This window comes from Balaenoptera borealis (assembly GCF_965194805.1).
Source record: "Balaenoptera borealis genome assembly, chromosome: 20".
Lineage (NCBI taxonomy): Eukaryota > Metazoa > Chordata > Mammalia > Artiodactyla > Balaenopteridae > Balaenoptera > Balaenoptera borealis.
Window position 1 is genome coordinate 33,249,582 of NC_138879.1, and position 20,893 is coordinate 33,270,474.

Sequence of the window (20,893 nt, forward strand, 5' to 3'; positions counted from 1 at the left end):
GAGAGAGGAAAACGGAGCTGGAGGAATCAGGCTCCCTGACTTCAGACTATACTACAAAGCTACAGTAATGAAGATACTGTGGTACTGCCACAGAAACAGAAATGTAGGTCAATGGATCAGGATAGAAAGCCCAGAGATTAACCCACACACATATGTTCAGCTTATCTTTGATAAAGGAGGCAGGAATATACAGTGGAGAAAAGACAGCCTCTTCAATAAGTGGTGCTGGGAAAACTGGACTGCTACATGTAAAAGAATGAAATTAGAACACTCCCTAACACCATACACAAAAATAAACTCAAAATGGTTTAAAGACCTAAATGTAAGGCCAGACACTATCAAACTCTTAGAGGAAAACATAGGCAGAACACTCTATGACATAGATCACAGCAAGATCCTTTTTGACCCAGCTCCTAGAGAAATGGAAATAAAAACAAAAATAAACAAATGGGACCTAATGAAACTTAAAAGCTTTTGCACAGCAAAGGAAACCATAAACAAGATGAAGACAACCCTCAGAATGGGAGAAAATATTTGCATATGAAGCCACTGACAAAGGATTAATCTCCAAAATATACAAACAGCTCATGCAGCTCAATAACAAAAAAACAAACAACCCAATCCAAAAATGGGCAGACCTAAAAAGACATTTCTCCAGAGAAGATATACAGATTGCCAAGAAACACATGAAAGAATGCTCAACATCATTAATCATTAGAGAAATGCAAATCAAAACTACAATGAGATATCATCTCTTACCGGTCAGAATGGCCATCATCAAAAAATCTGCAAACAATAAATGCTGAAGAGGGTGTGGAGAAAAGGGAACCCTCTTGCACTGTTGGTGGGAATGTAAATTGATACAGCCACTATGGAGAACAGTATGGAGGTTCCTTGAAAACTAAAAATAGAACTACCATATGACCCAGAAATCCCACTACTGGGCATATACCCTGAGAAAACCATAATTCAAAAAGAGTCATGTACCAAAATGTTCATTGCAGCTCTATTTACAATAGCCAGGACATGGAAGCAACCTAACTGTCCATCGACAGATGAATGGATAAAGAAGATGTGGCACATATATACAATGGAATATTACTCAGCCATAAAAAGAAACAAAATTGAGTTATTTGTAGTGAGGTGGATGGACCTAGAATCTGTCATACAGAGTGAAATAAGTCAGAAAGAGAAAAACAAATACTGTGTGCTAACACATATATATGGAATCTAAAAAAACTAAAAACAAAAAGTAGTCATGAAGAATCTAGGGGCAAGATGGGAATAAAGATGCAGACCTACTAGAGAATGGACTTGAGGACACAGGGAGTGGGAAGGGTAAGCTGCGACAAAGTGAGAGAGTGGCATGGACATATATACACTACCAAATGTAAACTAGATAGCTAGTGGGAAGCAACTGTATAGCACAGGGAGATCAGCTTGGTGCTTTGTGACCACCTAGAGGGGTGGGATAGGGAGGGTGAGAGGGAGATGCAAGAGGGAGGAGATATGGGGACATATGTATATGTATAGCTGATTCACTTTGTTATAAAGCAGAAACTAACACACCATTTTAAAGCAATTATACTCCAATAAAGATGTTAAAAAAAAAAAAAAAGAAAGAAAGAAAAGAAAAAAAAAAGCATTAGAAGTCCCAGTCTAAAATTCAAACACTGGTATTCACAGGGATTCTCCCTTTCTTACAAAAATATATTCATTTGCATAGTTTCCATGAAGGGTAAAATAGCCTCCCCAAATAGTGTCAGGGAGTGGTGAGCTTGTGTCTCCCACTGGAGAGCCTGCTAGAACTCTCCTCCTGCCCTTAGGTGGTGATTTTGATATTAAAGGCAGGTTGGAAGGCCAAGCAAGAACTGTCCTCCATGTGGCCCAGTTCAGTCCCCAGTTCACGCAGGTATTGGTTTGGTGTTATATCTAAACATCCAGAATGTCCAAATCCTTCATTCCCCAAAGTGAGTTTACCAATGGTCCATATCTCATATTACCATTGGGTAGATTAAGTGGGATGACCCCTGTAAAGCACTCTCCCCAGGGCCTGGTATTTAGTAAGCACTCCATAAGCATTAGCTATCAGTATTATCTTACCTAGCTCTCTGTAGTCCTTCAGGATTAAACCTGCCATCTGATTTTCGAGAGACCTCAAATATTAAATCAGATTTAGTCAGCTGTCTTTCTTCATACAGTCTTGGTACACACAGCCCAGTGGCACCTGTATCTTTGACACCTGCCATTCGGAGTGATTCTCCTCAGTGAAAAATGCTTACTTTTCATACCATCTGAGCCTGTTACTTGCCACAGAGTGTGGGAGTTGGACAGCTTCCACAATCATAGATTGGGGAGGCTTCCTGGCCCCTGAGAAATTGAAATGACCTCTTCTGTGAGAAGCAAAGAAAATTCAGTGCCCACTCGAGGTGCATTTACAGGATTAGAGAGATGTGATTCATCGAGGCTGTCTTGTAGTTAGTGATGTAAATGCAGATAAACACTATAATTGAAGAGATAGAGTGCTGTTTTTCTTTTCTGCAATATTACAGGACTGAGGTCACTAAGGGCTGAAATTACATTCAGGAGGGAAGGGAACCAGGTCCAGACAACTGTCTTAATTCATCCAGATAACCAAAGGTAACTCATGTGAAGTTAGGGATATCATTATCTTTATACATAATTATCCCTTTTTCTCAGTACGTGTAGAAAATGCGGACCCACTATTCCTCAACAGAAGCTAATTGTCTCTCTCTTAAGGCATTAAAATATGTGTGGGTGTAGATGTGTGGTGTGTACAATCCCTCACTCTCTCCCCATCTGTGAGCTTGAGGGGAGGAGACAGGAATGGAGGGAGTTGTTTCTCTTGAGTCCTGCCCTTCCTATGGGGCATCCATGGCACAGCATGTAAGGGGGTCAGAACTACCAGCTTGTCATTTGCTGGTTGGAAACCCTTGGTATAAAGCCACATACTTTTAGAGCTGAAACATCCTTATGAATTCAGTTTCAATTTTACCTTCCGTTTCCTGCCAGGTACTTTCATATACATCTGAGATTCCTAAACTGGGATATGCTTATCCCTGGGTTATGCCACCTGAGTCAGGAGACCCTTGAAGCCTCTGGATCTCTAGAAAGATTCCCCATGTCTAGCCAATAAGATTCTGTTAGCACGTGGCAGTATGAGCACAACTAAAAGCTTCACTTTTGTTTGTTTTGTTTGCTCTTGCACTGATATTAATCTAAGAGCCGTTGGTTTAGTCTTAACGGTAGAGCCTTTAAGCAAGGTGAGGGTCAGGAATTGTTAGCTGCCATTGTATGGAGAGCGAAGTGTATAGTGTCACCATCCGCAGCCCAGAACCCTCACAGAATATGACTTAACATGAAAACAGGGAAAATCTCTTGTACTTAGGAATCTAGAAATGATCTTTTTCTGAGTAAAAGAGACTAGTATGATTTGAAGCTGGTGTTTCTTCCTCCTTTCATTCTTTTATATACAAGTTGTTTACAGAAAAAAGAAGCAGCTGGTGAAAAATTCTGTCTTGGAATTGGTAAAACGATGTGTTGGGTTTCATTACGCCCCTTGTGTATCTAAAACAGTAGTCTGAACCCTGAATGCTAGCTCCCTAGATGACACCCCCACATGGATGTTTAGTAAACACCTGAGACTCAACTTGCCCGAGGTAGGACTCTTGGTTACCCCACATCCCACAAATGGATCTCCCATCTACCTGGTTGCTCAGGAAAGGTTCCAAGAGTTATCCTCAATTCTTTGCTTTCTCTCTTCCCATGCCAGTCTGTCAGCATTCCTTTTGACATTACTTCTAAAATGTCTCCCTAATTCACTGACTTCTCCCCATCACTGTTGTTACCTCCCTGTCCAATCACCATCATCTCTTATCTGCACCATTGCACTGGTCTTCTAACCCATCTCCTTGCTCCCTTATGATCTATTTTCTATCAAGCAGCAAGAATTACCTTTTAAAAAGTCATTCTCCTGTTTAAAGTCATTCATTGGTTTTCCATAGCAGTTAGAATAAAATTTTTACATCTTTATCCCAGTTTACAAAGCCCTTTGGGCATGGCCTCTACTACCTCTCTGACCTCAGCTCCTACCACTCTCCCCCAACACAGTTCTCTGGACTCCCTGACTTTCTTTTCTGTGAGTAAGGCCATCCATCAACCTTAGGGCCCCCTCCCAAAAAGGAATGGGCTTTCCTCATCTTCCCATGTCTGGATCCTTCTAATATTTAGGCCAAACTGTTCTGGTACATATTATCCTTCCTAGAGGCCATTCCTGATCACCTGACAGTATTGAACCCCTGCCTTCCAAACCCAGGCACCATTTATCACATAACCCTGTTTTATCCTACTTAAATTACCTGGATAGTATTTAAAGCTGTCACCACCACCAAAGCCTAAGGTCAAATATAAGACCCATGAGAGCAGTAGTCTCATCTGTTTTTTCACCAGTGTGTCACCAAAACCACAGAGGAGGTGCTCAATAGTGGTGTTGCATGAACAGCTGTTTCTTCATATGCTGTGTAATCTCAACTTGGGAATCAATAGATTGTTTCTGGCTGCTCTGGTTTTACAGCCAACTGGACATTATAAGGCCTTTGGTGTTCTGGATGATTTCCCACCGGATCTACTTGCAGATGTCTATATGGACTTCAACTATAGAAAAGAGTGGGACGAATTTGTTAAAGGTGAGTGAAACCTACAATTTTAAAAATCAGTTATAGAGTAGAATCTATTAGTATTTACTCTAACCAATAGAAAGCAATAGGTTTAATTTCTACAGTGTTACATTTCACTTTAAATTTTGGCTTAAATATCTGGAGTGCTGGGCTGAAATGTGACTTGCTCCTTGCATACTCTTAGATTTATTCTCCAGTTTGCTCTGAGGGCTACTTTGCTCTTACTGTAAGTTCATTGTCTTCTCATGCACCTGGGTGGCCATGGAAGTCTTCTTGGAGGACGTGGTGTACAAACATTTTTTAGAAGTTGAATCAAAATTTTAGAGACTTGACACATGTGGGAAGGTGAGAGGGTGAGGGGGTGAGTGGTATAAGGACATTCCAGACCCAGGGAACAGTATGACTAAAGTGAGGAAGGCATGAAACAACATGAAACATTAAAAAACTGTGATCAGTTTGGTGCTGTTGAGTTACTGGGGTAGCAGAATCTGGAACTAGAGTGGGAGGAGGGTCCAGAGCCCCAAGGACCTAGGCTAGCCACCCAGCTACACTTCTTAGATTTTCCCTAGAAGTGATGGAGAGTTATGAGAGGCATTAGATAGGGGATCTTCCTGCCACTTAGAGTGGGGAGTGGCCTCTGCCATCCCAGTCAGAGTGGAATACGTACGCAGCAACTAGCCCAGGGGTACAGAAACCCTGACAGACCCTTGCTGTGGTCGGGACTCTTGGTTGCAAGTAACGCAGCACTAACAAATGCCAGTGTAAGAAAAGGAAAAAGTGTTTTTGGTTCATGACATCGAAAATCCATGGGTGTCTGGCTTCCAGGACAGCTGCATCCAATACTTCATTTCCAGCTTGACTCTGTTTTCTTCTGTGTTGACCTCATTCTCAGGCAGATTCTTGTGTCATGGCAGAGGTGCCATCAGAGGATGCAGGCTTACATTCTAACCATGTACATAACCCCAGAGGAATAGGAACTTTCCACTTATGCAGCCAGAGTCCCAAGGTTGGCTTTCGTAGGCTCAACATGGATCATATATTTACTTCCTGGGGACGTTTATCATGGTTTTGGGTCACTTAGTGTTTTCAAATACCCTTCGTATCTAGAGGGAATTGTGATGCCACCTATTCAAGGGAGAAGCCAGACATTCTCTGTCCATCTCCCTAGTAGCCAGGTTCAGTTGTGGTGTGCTACAGACATTGGCAGAGCCTCTGATGTGTGGTACTTGGCATCAGCAGTCCACACTATGGAGTATGGTCCAGAGACAGCAGTAGTTTGGCTTCTCTGGAAGCCAAAGGTTCTAATCCTGACGTTCTGACCTAACTCTGGTCCTCCTAGATATTCTGCAAGCTACCTGAGAGCCTTTACTAAACCACTTTTTGGGCTAAACTTACTAGAGTGGCAAGCCAAGAGTGTCTACATGTGCCTTCCCTAAACTAATCACTGTGGCCATGTCTGGCTCAATTTCCCAGCCCTGAAATTAATGCTGAGTCAGTCCTGCATAAACCACATTGTGGAGAAGGAGGTGAAGGGTGATGCCTTGAAGAATGAGATGCTGGTCCAAGAAGGGGAGAGTCAAAGCTGAGCAGGAAAAAGCAACAGATGTCCACTCCTCCCCTTCCTTTCAAGGGCATCTTCAGCCTCTTGTACCAATGGGCTGGCAAGCTCTTTACCCCATGGTCTGCCTCTAATAGATTTTTTTTTCTAAAGCTAAATTAATTAACACATTTCCACAGTCAGCATCTCCTCAAGGGGCTCTTTTGGTTCCTTCAGCAGCCTTAGCTTGGCTCCTTCCCTAAATAGTTAGTTAGAAGCTTCCCACACAGCTTGGGGGGCAGAGGCTGTTCACTTCTTAGAATTTCTTTGCTATCTCCCTTTGAGAGCTGATGCTATTTGCATTCAGTAGGATGGTGGATATTACGGAGATTTGGTCCCTATAGCTGTGATATAATGTAACATGGGAGAAAGGCAAGAAACTTAGGGTTAGCACGGTTAAGCCACTTTCTAGCTGTTTAGGAAGGACACTGCCTTCTCTGGAACTTTTGTTTCCCAACTGAATGCACTAGGCTGGGTGGCTCAGTCTCAGGACACCTGTAATATATAGAGAAGTCTAAAGAGGGGCATAAGGACACAACAGTAAAACTATTGGTACTCTAGTGACATCTGGTGGTTTCTCTGATTTTTAAACCTGAAAATTTATTTTTTAATGTGTAATTTTATTTCACTGCATTTTTTTGAGTGTTGTTTATGCTATATGATGAACAACTTTTGTTGGGTTCTTTTATTTTTACTGTGTTTTTATATCTGCTAGACACTGTCCCTTGGCAACAAGTTTTCAGTGGTAATGAATCTGTCTTTTTCTAGAATTCTGTGCCTTATAAGTCAGTGGTTTATCATTCCCTATGAGATCATCATATCAAAGCTTCTTGTTAATTGAAGCCAAATAGGTTTCCTGATGCAGTAACTTCTTTTGTTCTCCTTAGAACTTTATGAAAGAGAATGCAGCGGAGAGACAGTGGTCTACTGGGAAGTGGAGAGCCCTCCTCCCAAGTTCAACAGAGATGTATCCTTTACAGAGAGGCACCATTACTCAGCTTTCGAAGTGTTTCTGTGCCCTGTGGCCATCACCCAATGGTGGTATGTCCAGCAAGTGTGGACAATATCGTCTTTGACTCTTGCAGAGGCATCTGCTAACAGCTGTTGCTTCTTGTGTGGCTTTCAGAGACCTCAGAGTGTGATTTCCAGGCCTGGCCACATGCAGCATCTGTAATTGTGGTCATGGGAAGGCAGATAATACCTTCCTGAGAAGGTTTCTAGGGATTGAAATTGTTGGGACACATAATTGGGGACCTGAAAACAACTTTTCATAAAGAGTATTCAATCCACTCTCTCAATCTATAGTGGAGGAAGTAGGGACCCAGAGGGGCAACGTGACAGAAGCACACACTCAGGTGGTTAGCAGCAGACTGGGGGCTGGGACTCAGGCCCCACATTTCCAGATCCCTCCACCTTCCCTCCTCCTCAAATATTGGATCTGGACACCGTGTGTATGTTTCTTCCCCTCAGTTTCCTCGATTACGATATGAAGCAGTTGAATGGATGTGGGGAGTTTTAGCTGACACTCCAAGGCTCTATGAAGCCCCTTAGGGCCAGCCTTGGGGGGTTTGATGGACATTTGCTGGGTGAGCAGATGGGGTAGAATATAGGCAGGGACAGGTGAGATGTCCACTCCACTGTTCTCTTCAATCATAGCAGCTGAGTGTTCTACACACTGAATTTCCATAAAGGATCCTTTTAACAAAGGGTCTGTGGAATTTAAAAAAAAGTCTTGGAAACCACTGAACTGGATGATCACTGGAATCTTTTCTAGCTCTAACGTTCTGTAAGTCTGTATGTTCCTAAATAATTGTTCTTTAGAAAGAGAGGGGGCATGGGTGTGGTTTGTGGGTATTGTTTCTGTGTGTTTTGTGTGTATGTGTCTACCCTGGGCCAGCTAGATTACAGACTCCATAAGGGATTATTTTTGGCCAAGTTCCCACAGACTGCTAGATACAGGTGGTAGTTAATTCAAGATTGTGGTAGACTTTATGTGGTTTTCTCTCCTCCTTCCAACAACTATGCAAGGTAGGAACCATCATCCCCACTGGTCAAGGAAGGAAACTGAGGCAAAGGGAAGTTCAGAGCCCTGCTCAGGTTCTCATCAGTTTCTCACCACTAGTGGGCAGCAGAGGCAGGCCTGGGCCCAGGTCCAGCTGTGCCCAGAGAAGGTGATCCGGACCAGGGCAACCCCAGTCTCTGACGTCACAGGGACACTCCTGGGGGATGTTCGCAGTGGACACTTGGGGCTGCTTGAAGTCTATTTCATTGGCTTTCCAATGCCACACAATCCCATAATGAGTTTCTTAGTCTTTGTATATGCACATATGTCACATATATACACAATAGACTATCTGCAGTTCCTGGGGGAGGGGCAGCCCACCGTGGGTGCTGTAGAGACTCCGAGCTGGCCTGGGGCTGTGGTCGCGGCTATTGTAGTAAGTGTAACTGTGTTAAACATAGAGTGAGTTTTTGGATTATTTTAGGCTTTAATTCCTTCTATTGTGAAATCTAAAATTCTGCCATTGAAAAGTTTAATGAACACATTAAAGAGTTGAACCCTGTATAGCCGTGAAAGTCTCACCAGGTTTTGGAGCCTGATCTGAGATCAAATTCAGGTTACATCACTTCAGCTGGGCTATGGGATCTTTGGCAAGTTTCTTTACTTCTCTGAGCCTCAATTTTGTCATCTGTAAGATGGAGATACTTATGGAGGATTCACAGGGACTTTCTCAGGATCAATACTGATGCTGCATGTTAAGCACATGATGTATGTACATGGTAAGGGCTCAATAAGTGGTGACTCCTATTGTTTCTCAGGATCGAATTATCTTCCCTATAATAGCACCATAGACATAGTGGTCATTCTGTGAGTATTTATTGAGATGAAATGGCTTTGTTATTCTTTGTTATTCTTTGTTCTGGTGACCCAGAACAAGCGAGGACATCTGCCTACTAAATATTCAGGTATTCATGTGTCTTCCTATGATCTCCAGGTGTAAGTAACCTTGCCTGACCATCCTCTGTGCATAGAGGTCAGTGATTCGGGCTTAGGGGGAGGACAGAGAGGAATGGCCCCATTGGGGCAGTGTGACCTCCCTTCCCTGCATAAGGACTGAGTCTCAGAAGACTTGAGTAACTTACACAGGATCACACAGCTGATAAGTTACCAATCCTCTGAAATCTCATTACCATCTTGGAGAAAGGAGAAGTGGGTTCCGCACATAATTAAAGCAGCAAGGAACAATGCACAGATGGGTAACACATGCTCTCAAATGAGAACACCAGGTGGGAGGAGCCACGGTTTTGCAGAGCAAGTAGGCAGACAGGGCAGGAAGTGAAGTAACAGTACAAGGGAGCAAATGCCAAGTGGAGGAACAGAATCATTTCCCTTTTCTTCTGGCTTGCGGGCTTTCCTTCTGCCCATCTGAGATGGTTCTCAATGTCATGCCTTGACTGGCGGTGTACTACGTCTGTGTGCATCAGTGGCAGGAGCTGGACTTTAAGGGTAGAAGATCCATGTGATCCTGGCCCAGAGCACCGCCATGCCACAGTTTCCAGAGAAGTTGGGCATGATCCAGGTGAGGCAGTTCAAGCAGAGGCTGGCGATCCAGAGCGATGGCAAGAGGGGAAGCAAGGGTAAAAAGAGGGCAAGTGTTGGCGCACCAGCCAGGGCCACCCATGTGAAGGCCAGGCTGACTGCAAGGCACATAAAATGCAGGATGCTTTATTCCCTGAGGTCAGGGACTGGGCATGAGTGCAAAAATCAAGGGAGACTCAATTCACCCCAGAAGCTTGGCTACAATGCAAGGTGGATGTTTAAATCTGATCAATTCATTCTTTACCGACTCTTGCATTGTTCAGATGAAATCAGAACATCCAAGTGAACCAGAAGGTTTAGAAACTCACTTCAGGCTGGTCCTGTCCATGCACACATTGGCCAAGGCGGGGCAGGAGGGCTGGTGGGACCATCTCTGAGGAGGCAGCTCCTGCTCAGCAAAAACCCAGGGACTCAAGACCTGCCTGCCTTGAGTTCCAGCCTCAGGAGAGAGGCTGGGAGGGGTCCATGCGGCCACCTGCTGGACTGGAATCAGTGTGGCCTTGAGGCTGCAGCAAAATCTGAACTTAGTTGTGACGTGTGTTAGATCTGCCACCTTGGGCATGTCACCCCACTCTTCTGAGTCTCCATTTTATCATTTATAAACTGGGGTTCAATTTTATCAACTCAGTAGGATTGAGATGATTAATGAGAGAAATAATTAAATGAGAGATATATCCAAGTGTCTAGTACTTGTCAGGCATTTAATAAATAGCAGTAGAATGTGCCTTGGCTGTTTTCCAAAATGTTTATATGTAAGTCTCCCGTAAGGCAAGGCAGAGGGGCGAGTCCACTTGAATTCCATGTTACCTCCCTCCTTACTTTCTGGGCCTGGATATAAAGACGGAAGGTTTGCAGGGTTTGTATCTGTATCTTTCTAATATTCTTCCTCCTTCTGAATTGTCCTTCTTTTCCCTCTCTAGTTTTCACATATTACCTTGATAACCTGGATTGCCCAGTTCTGAACTGACTCTTTAAGTGGGCTGCCAAGGTGAGATCCCAGGAGGCAGGAGGGGAAGTGTGTTTGACCAATGTTGACTTAGCCTGTGAGGCTGTCAGCCTGAAGAGACGCACTGTCTTAGGCCTCATGATGCTCTTTTATGAAGCAACTCTGTTGAGTGACTATGGTTAGTACCCAGAATAGAGGCTGGGACAAAAGACAAAGAATCTTTAGGAGGAATGCCAGCCCCTCCTTGCTTTGCCCCAAGACTCTACCAGGATCACTCTCTGGAACCTCCAGACAATAGCCTGCTCCTTGTAGGAACAATGGTGCCTGTGGACCCTGTATCTGCTTATGGAGGAGTTAGACAGGCCAAACTGGCTCAGGATACAATCAGATATGTCCAAGCCTGGGGAAGGCAGTTTTTTTACGGTTATTTATTTATTTATTTTTCTGTAAGGAGAGAGAACTGCAGTGGTACTCAGATCACTAGGGACTGCCTAGGACCTGGAATCATGGCGACCATTCTGTCTGCTTTGTAAGGTCCTACTTACTGGCTGGAAGGCTCACCAGTTCCCTGGGAGAGTGAAAAAGCACATAGGCTTTGAGTCAAACATCATATATTGAATCCTGGCCCTGCTTCTAACTGGGTTATCTAGGGAAGCCATCAATTTTTTCCCTTTTAAAAACGGAGATGGATATTCTCACCCTGTAGAGAAGGAGTAAATAGAACAATGTTTGGAGAAAGTCTTGGGCAATGTTCAACACTGACTAAAGGATGACATATCCTGCCTCTTGCCCCCAATCCTTACCATTTTCTAAATCTGTAAAGCAAGTCCTTTCTCTCATTTCTTTGGAAGAATCCCACAGCCCAAGCCAATATCATTTCCTGTTTTTAATTTTTTCTTTTCCAAAAATGGTGTCTTAAAAAATCTTAGCTTTTTATTAGCAAAAGCCAAAATATACAACAAGGTCTTATAACAGTGGCCCCTACCATCCAGCCTTACCTGTGCCCTGCATCTTACCTTTTGTCACTATCTGTAGCAACATTCTGTTGAAATCTTGTCAGGGGCCCTATTGTCGTATGTATTATTCCCAAAGCCATCTTCCCTTACCTTTGCCACATCCCAAAGAATCAGGAGTAATCGCTGTGAGGACATAGAAGTGACAGTCTCCTTTCCTTTGCAGAAGAAGTGGCAGTCTCCTTTCCTTTGCAGAAAGGAGTTCCTACCTACTTGAAAAACATGGTGAATACCTGTCATAACTATCCCAGGAGATCCTAAGAGAGAGAATTGGGAGCTCTGTGTCCATGGAATGATGTCCCTGGAAGTGCCACAACTACTGATGCTCAGCCTGCCTTTCCCTTTTCAGTCCTCAGAGGCCTGCATGCTCTCCATCACCTTATCCCCAAGCATGTTCGCCTGACTCCTGCCTTCCTTTCCCACTCTTCCCACCCCAGGACCCACTGCCTTCTTCCACTGTTGGGTGTGGCCCAAATTAGGGAAACCTTTGCTTGTTTATTTTTAAAAAAGGGAGTCCTCAGTAGGGAACAAAGTCATTTCATTGTGTCATTCTAGGGGGGTCATGTGTGGAGGACTGACAACACCACCTAAGACTGACTGATCCCAGCAAGCTGGCTCCTTCCCACATGTGAGTTCTTGCAACCCAAGAGGGTGATTTCCTGCTGAAGTTGCTTTGCCTTCAGAGCTGACTCTCAGTGCACCCAGACTGGAAGACTCATGTCCATTTGTCTTATGCTTTGCTGACTTGATTTGCCTGATTTGAGATGATAATCCACTGTCTCTCCCCATTCCTACTTGTGGAGGATCATGAGTTGTTTTGATATGAAACGATTTTGAAAAACATTGCAGGCCTGACCAAGTACACAGTGTGATAACATTTTTTTCTCATCACCCATGTCTGGGTCTCTCTCTTTCCCATATGCCCCTGGGGAAGGCTGTCCGTACCTCACTAGTTCTGCATTTTACTGGACACTGAGGCATCAAGACAGCTCTGGCAGTTACCAGAAGCAAATAAAATATTACTTTTTATTCAAAAGATAATAACTGAGTTTTACTTCAGTAACAGGTATGCATGTTTTTTTGTTTGTTTGTTTAGTTATCTCCTGTTAGAATCTTTGTCTACATGGGGTCTGGCAGTCATCATGGGCTTGTTCTAGCTTCTCCATGTTCAAATTATTGCTAATCATTCCTGGCTATTCTTACTCTAAAAAATGATTCAAGGAGGAAAATTGTTCACCAGTAGTCACCTCAGCTGACATGTTGATGCCTTTGCTCTCCTGTGGCTGCTTTGCTCCCACCAGCACTTGAGGTGGCCAAGTTTGGTGAGAGGCAGAGCTGGGACGCAGCCCTAGACAGTGGAATCTCAAGGTCTTACTCATGGACTTCAATGTAAAAAGGAATCTCAGGCTCACTTACATGCAAGGCCAGGTGTAGAGTAGTCTCAGGTAGAGAATGGTACAGGTGCTTAAACTGACATTAGGAATCAGCTCTGTTCTTCTTCAGGTTATCTTTGATATTAGGCTGTGTTTGATTGCAGGATGGCTGCTAAGAGAAAAAAGTAGGCCTGCATCTTCCCAGGTTCATGCCAAGTCAAAAAAAGACAGCATTTCTTTCCAGATGATCCCAGACTATCCCATGGTTCCCTCGAAACCATGTGGCAATCCCTGCCCCAGTCATTGTGATCACATGTATAGAATTATGCAAAAAAGTGAGTACTTCATAAATTTATCATTAAAATATTGCTATCAGTAATATAGCTGGAATTTTAGGTAAACTAAATCTAAATGTCTCATGTAATAAAGGTCATGTTGACATTTTATGTATAGAGTCATTGAAACACAAGCACTAGGATTACAGTCTTTGAACAAAGAACCAACATAAAATAATGTCATGCAAAACATACCTTTAAACACTGTTTGATAATCTGCTAAGAACACTGAGAATTCTAAGAATTCTGAGTTTTTAGCTAAGGCAGTTTACAAAGTCAAGTAGCTTGCTATAATTAGTAGAGTTAAGGCCCTTTCACATTCATGCTTGCTAATTTGGAGAAAATAGTCCTACACAGCATTGATATATGAGATTACCTGGGAAACTGAGAACCCATGAGTCAATAGTAAATGCCAGAAGCCCAAAAAACATAGAACTGTTACTTTGGAGGTTGTGCTGAATTCTTCAAGGTCTGCCTCTCCACAGGGGCTGAAAGTATCATTGGAATTTGAAAGGTATAAATATATTATCATTATTCTAGCACTTTGTTTCACTTATTTCCCCATGTCTGTCTCTCTGAATAGACAATAAGATCTTTGTGGATAGAAACCCTTCTTTCACTTTTATTACTGCCCCTTAAGGGAATGTATCTTAGGCACTCAAATGGCAACTAAATGAGTACCTTTAATGATTTGGAGAAGATTGACCAAATGACACACACCCAGAAGGCTCAACCCATCCAAATATAGAGGTTTGAATTCATTACATTAAATATTACTTTAATGTTTAATAACTTAATTCAATCCAAATTATTTCCCCAAGTCATTTTAGGGGTTCAAGATTCCTCAGGTTCCCACTGGCCTTTCCATGAGAGCACCAGGTCCTTTATTTGTTAAGGGGTGGCTTTGCTGTTGTGGCTATGGGTTATACTCTAATGTTATGGAAATGGCACAATCTGGACTGAGTTCCACTGTGATTAGTCAAGATTTCAGGATTTTCATGATGAAAGTAGCACTACTGTTAGTGCTAAATTTTTTCCACAGGCAAATTATTCACGCTGCATAGCAGTTCAAAGTTAATGACAACCTTGGAACTGAGGAATTCCAGCAGAGGGTCACGTCCTTGAAAATGTTCCTATTTCACAGTGAGGGTCCTGGCCTGGCTCCCTGGCTGAGATTCCTCTCCCAGAATCCCCACCTCTACTGCCTTCCCTTCAATCCTCCTGCTTCCCAGCTGGGTTTGAAAGAGAGAGAAAGCAGGAAGAGCCCGTTTGGTTCTCATGTTTCTGGTAGCACCACCCAGTTGGCTCAGAGAATTCTCTTTAAAAGTTTTAAGATGTGTGTTCACTTCACAAATATTTTTAAATGGTCTGGTGTCCATCTGGCAAGGGGACAGGCATGGCAGTTCCTGGGATGAGTGAGACAGACTTGGTGTTCGCCCTCATGGAGCTTATCCAGTGAAGAATACACAATGGACAAGCTGTTGAAAAGGTGATGAGTTGTGAGAAAGGGCAAGTAGAGGGGGCTGGAATCTAAACCTGGGGGCACTAACCAAATCTGAGGGATCAGGGGAGTGCACGTTGGATTTGGCTGGATGAAGGTTGGAGAAGAAAACTTCCATATGGAAGAAACCATTTCCACAAAACCCCTCAGGCGGGAGAACCAATCACATCTGAAGAACTACCAAAGGCCAGTAGGTCTGAGCAATGAAAATGAAGGAAGGCATCTCACATGTGTCTGAAGAAGGAGGCAGTGAGGCCATGGGAGACCCTGAGAGCTATGGCAAGGATTTTGGACTTCATACCCAGAAAACCAGTAAGCTTTGAAGGATTTTAGGCTGAACAGTGACCTGGTAAGACATATTCATTCCTAACAGCAGCTCATTTCCCCCATGGTTCTTCACCATCTCTAACATCCCTCCAACATGGCATGGGGGTGCTCTCCAAGGTGCTCTAAGCCTTGTCACTTTGAATCCTCCTCACTCTGAGGCAGCACGCTAAGTCGCCCACACCCAAACCTAGTTTCCAAAGTAGAGCATCAGCCTCTGAAGTTCGACCAGAGATAAAGGGGAGCAGGGAACACCCATGGACACAGCCTCTGATGCTCCTGGCCCACACTATTGTCAACATGCCCTTCAGTGTGACTGCATCATGCACCCTGTCAGAGCAGAGCCACTGCAGGAGCCAGAAGTGGCAGAGAGAAAGGAAGGGCATACAAAATGTAAGCAGGTCTGCCTCCCCAAAGTTTATGTTTCTACACTCCTCCCCAACCACAAGGAAGAAAATATATATATATATATATATATATATATATATATATATATATATATATATATATATATATATATATATATATATATGTATTTTTTTTTTTTTCTTGAGAACACAGAAGCACATTGTTTTTTGAGGTTCTCAGAGTTTAGAACCAACAAAATAAGAGGGCTTCATAAAATTATTTATATTGCTAATCTATTTATATGTATTTTTGTGTATGTCTGCTTGGATACATATGATATATGCTCCATTTCATAAGATATAATAATCGAACAACAACTAGGCAGCATGTTATGTGAGTGACTTTGCAAATTCTCTACATGATGTGTCAGGCTCAACGCTAGGCAGTGGAGTTCATAAAAGTGAACAAATTTTTCCCTTAGGAATTAGCAGACTACAGAGGACATGGAATATGTGCACAGTTTATAATGAGAGGACGAGATCACCACTTTATATAAGGAAAATATGTAATATTTTAAGAGTCTGTGGCTAACTGCTCTTAAAAATAAGACCACAGGCCCCAAATGGAGTCACTTATGCTAAGCCCCACATCCAAAGAAAGACTTACATACAGTTTCAGCTCTCCCAGAAATGGAATCTCAAACCAGTCAATCAGGAATTGTCTGATCAGCACTAGTTAATCTTCCTGATAGACCCCTGTTCTCTTCTAAAGGAAAGTAACCTTGGAATAACCAACCTGCTTTTTTAAAATATAGCTTCCTGTTCTTGCTCCCTTCTGCCTATAAAGCTCTCTCATTTTGTACAGCTCCCTGAAGCTCCTTTCTACCTGATAGGCTGTATGCTGAATGATTCAAATTGATTTTTAATATGTCTCAGTTTATCTTTTAACAGTTCTGGTGTCAGAAAAAGGAACTGAAGGAGGCCCTTGAAGACCCCCAGGAGCAAAAGGAACCAGACTTTTCTTTGACACTCCTCAATCTTGAGGAGAACAGGTGTTGGTCAAGAAAAGGAATAATGGTTTAGACAGAGAGGTTAATCATAAACTTGGCAGAGGAGCTCAATTTTAGTGGGACTTGGTTTCAAGCCCCACTCCTGTTTCAACCTTCCTCAAATCTTTCAGGGAACAACAGGCCAACTGCTGTGGCTACTTCCTGCTGAAACGGGGCATAATCCTGCCTCAGTTTGGAGAATGGACACCAAATTGAAAATATTCTTGACTTCCAGGTCCTGGGATCTTGTATGACCAGGATCTCAATCCCTTGATCTGCCATTTTGGTGCAACAGGCCCAATTAGAAGTAGGAGGAGTGACAACCTGAACGTTAATGGACAAAATAGATCTCATTACCATATGAATTCAAGAGAATTAGCCTGAAACCCAGTCTGGACCTATCACTTCAAGGAGACCTTTAGCCAGGTATCCAGTTGTCTAATTTTATCTAAGTAGGTCTAAACTTCTGATGTGGTATTATACATAACAGGAGCTATTGGCCACTACACATATATCTCCTTTTTTCTGCTGATCTAAAGCAATTTTATTGTCTAAAATTTAATAGTTACAAGGGGAGATCTTGAAGCCATAAGGTTGCAGCTTCCACCTGCCAGCAGAAACTGCCTTGAGAATGGCTGGTGGCATCCTGAATCTGTCACAGCTCAGAAAACTCTAAGTTCCCAGCAATATTGGAACATGTCTAAAATCACATCTGGGACTTCGCTGGCTGTCCAATGGTTAGGACGCTGTGCTTCCACTGCAGGGGGCATGGGTTCGATCCTTGGTTAGGGAACTAAGATGCCACATGCCGTGTGGTGCTGCCAAAATTTTTTTTAAATAATTAATTAATTAAAAAAATAACACTGGAACCAGCTCAACCACACCCAGGCCCCAGACACACTGAAATCCTGAGATAAGAAATGTTATTTTTAGCCAATAAGTTCTGGCGTAATTTGGTACAGCGTTAGGTGACTAATCCTCTACCTCACTTTACTCAGGTCTCTGCTCAAATGTCTCCCGTTTCACCTCCAAAACCAAGCAAATCAACAAAAGTGATCACACATTATTCTCTGTCCCCTTACCCCCATCTACATTATTCCTTACGGAAATTATCACTACTCACATATATATTATGTATTTATTTATTAGCTAGCTTCCCTACTAGAATGAAAATTAAATGGAAACGATGTCTGTCATTTTGCTGGTAAATAAGATGAATATATATTCGCCCTGATGGTGCTTAGATCTATTTGACAAATACTTATTTTAGGGCTACTATATACCAGGTCCAGTGACCATGGGTTATTTCTTCCTGTTCCCTGGTGTCTGGGCTGTTTAATTTTAGTCTCTTAGCTAATTATTTTTTTTCCTTGTTATTGTTGTTAAATTGCTCTGTTTTGATAATGCATCTTTCTATGCCTTTAACTGAGTATTTAGTTAAAATACAAACATTTTGTCAAGGCTAGAGCTTGTATGTGCTCGCTTGAAGTCCCAGGATGGATGATCATAATTATTTGAAAATTTCTTACTTCACACTGTACTGTAATCTAACTTCCTATTACTTTCATCTATTGACCTTTCCTTTACTTTCAGAAATAATAAAGAACATATCAATTCTGTTCCACAAACCTGGTTCTAACTATTGTACTAATATTAACTCCATTTCTTTGGGTATAAGGTCTGTTTATTGAATTTATTGTCTCTTTTTTATGCTATAGACTTCTCTTGGATGTTTGGTATTTCCTCATTTGGTGTTCACCTTTGCAATTGAGATTCCAATTCAACTTTCTGCTTCCTTAGAGGAGGTGTGGGAACTACTCCTGAGGCTCACTGTCCCCCAGTTTCCACTGGGAGTGGGAGGGCCCACAGTGCCATTAACCAGGCAAAAATCATTCAAGGTGGGAAAAGTCACATGAATCAAGGTACCAAAAGAAAATGTCACATTCCTTTATTTTTCCCAAGAAGTTTTTACTGTTTTGACCCCTTGTGTGAGTTCGAATGACAAATTCCAGGTCCTGCCAATTGACTACAAGGTATTTCTCAGTCTCTCTCTTTATCCTCCCTCCTGTCCCTTCAGTGAAGTCCCTGGAGGGTAAACACTTTTATCAATAATCTTACCACTAAAAACTCTGAAAACCAATGTTTGCTGCCCTTTGGTTTTCAATCTTATCGACTCCTTACCACACACAAACCACTCCTTGTGCTATTCACACTTTCCAGATGAAACCAAAGCCTTGATTCAACTGTAGTCAAAGAAAAGGAATTCTACACAATTCCACACACATACATACACTAACCCTCCACTTTCCACTAGCAACTGAAACTTAAAATTGAATGATCACGACATGAGATGTTTCTAAAGAGCTATCCCCTTTGTTTCCAATTTTATTAAAGGCACAAATATGCAGTTGCATTTAATGGCGTTTACTTGGAAGCGTGCATGTTTACCCTTGAAAACATATTATGCATCTTCCAACTTACAGTGAACAAACGGGCATTGTAATTTCATGTACTCTGACTGCTTGCTTAAATTTAGGTCTGCACTCAAATGAGAAAATGCTTGAGTATCAGTCATCTTTGAATCCAAGAGACTTATTCATAGAGCATGTGGGGTTCTATTCATTAATGATTTATGTCTTTGCATAAAAGGGAGTGGGGGCTGTGTGTGTGTTGTTCAGAGAACCATCGACTGCCTCCCCTCAGTAATTTATACAAGATCAATATTTATCAAACTGAGTCAAGAATTGTGCCATAACTCTCTGAGAGCCAAGTACTTCATTTCAGTTCCTTCACCCATGGAAGGGAGCACAACAGATTGAAATGTTAGTGTAAAAACTACTTAGTAGTTTCTCAATTGGTTCCTGTTGCTTTAGATGCAGTGTGATGCTTTGCTTGCAAAGGCAGATTTCTGTTATGTATGTGGCTCAATGAATAACACATAGTAGATATTCAAAACTGTATTTGTTGAATAAATGAGTAAAGAGAAATAAGCAAACACTGTTGACACTGTTCCTAAAGAAAAAAGAGGGTTGCCCATTGAATTTACTTTTTTAACATATATTGATTGAGCACCTGCTAGGCATTTTGTGTTGAGTGAGGACACAGTTGTTAATGGGAATGCTTTTCCAGACATATGTATAAATAATTTAAAAACATAATAATGAAAAGTGCTATGTTCACTATTAAAGATTTTAAAAGTGTTTTGGAGATCCAGAGGAAGGATCAACTAATTCTGCTCAGAGAAATTTAGGAAAGAATAAGACTATAGGAGTTAAACAGGCTTGTAGTGAATAGGGAAGATAATTTTAGGAAGAAATAATGGCATGAACAAAAGAAACATAAATGATTCCTTTTTGACCCACCTCCTAGAGAAATGGAAATAAAAACAAAAATAAACAAATGGGACCTAATGAAACTTAAAAGCTATTGCACAGCAAAGGAAACCATAAACAAGACGAAAAGACAACCCTCAGAATGGGAGAAAATATTTGCAAATGAAGCAACTGACAAAGGATTAATCTCCAAAATTTACAAGCAGCTCATGCAGCTCAATATCAAAAAAACAAACAACCCAATCCAAAAATGGACAGAAGACCTAAATAGACATTTCTCCAAAGAAAATATACGGATTGCCAACAAACACATGAAAGAATGCTCAACATCATTAATCATTAGAGAAATGCAAATCAAAACTACAATGAGATATCATCTCTCGCTGGTCAGAATGGCCATCATCAAAAAATCTACAAACAATAAATGCTGTAGAGGGTGTGGAGTAAAGGGAACACTCTTGCACTGTTGGTGGGAATGTAAATTGATACAGCCACTACGGAGAACAGTATGGAGGTTCCTTAAAAAACTAAAAATAGAACTACCATGCGACCCAGCAATCCCACTACTGGGCATATACCCTAAGAAAGCCATAATTCAAAAAGAGTCATGTACCAAAATGTTCATTGCATCTCTATTTACAATAGCCAGGACATGGAAGCAACCTAAATGTCCATCAACAGATGACTGGATAAAGAAGATGTGGCACATATATACAATGGAATATTACTCAGCCATAAAAGGAAACGAAATTGAGTTATTTGTAGTGAGGTGGATGGA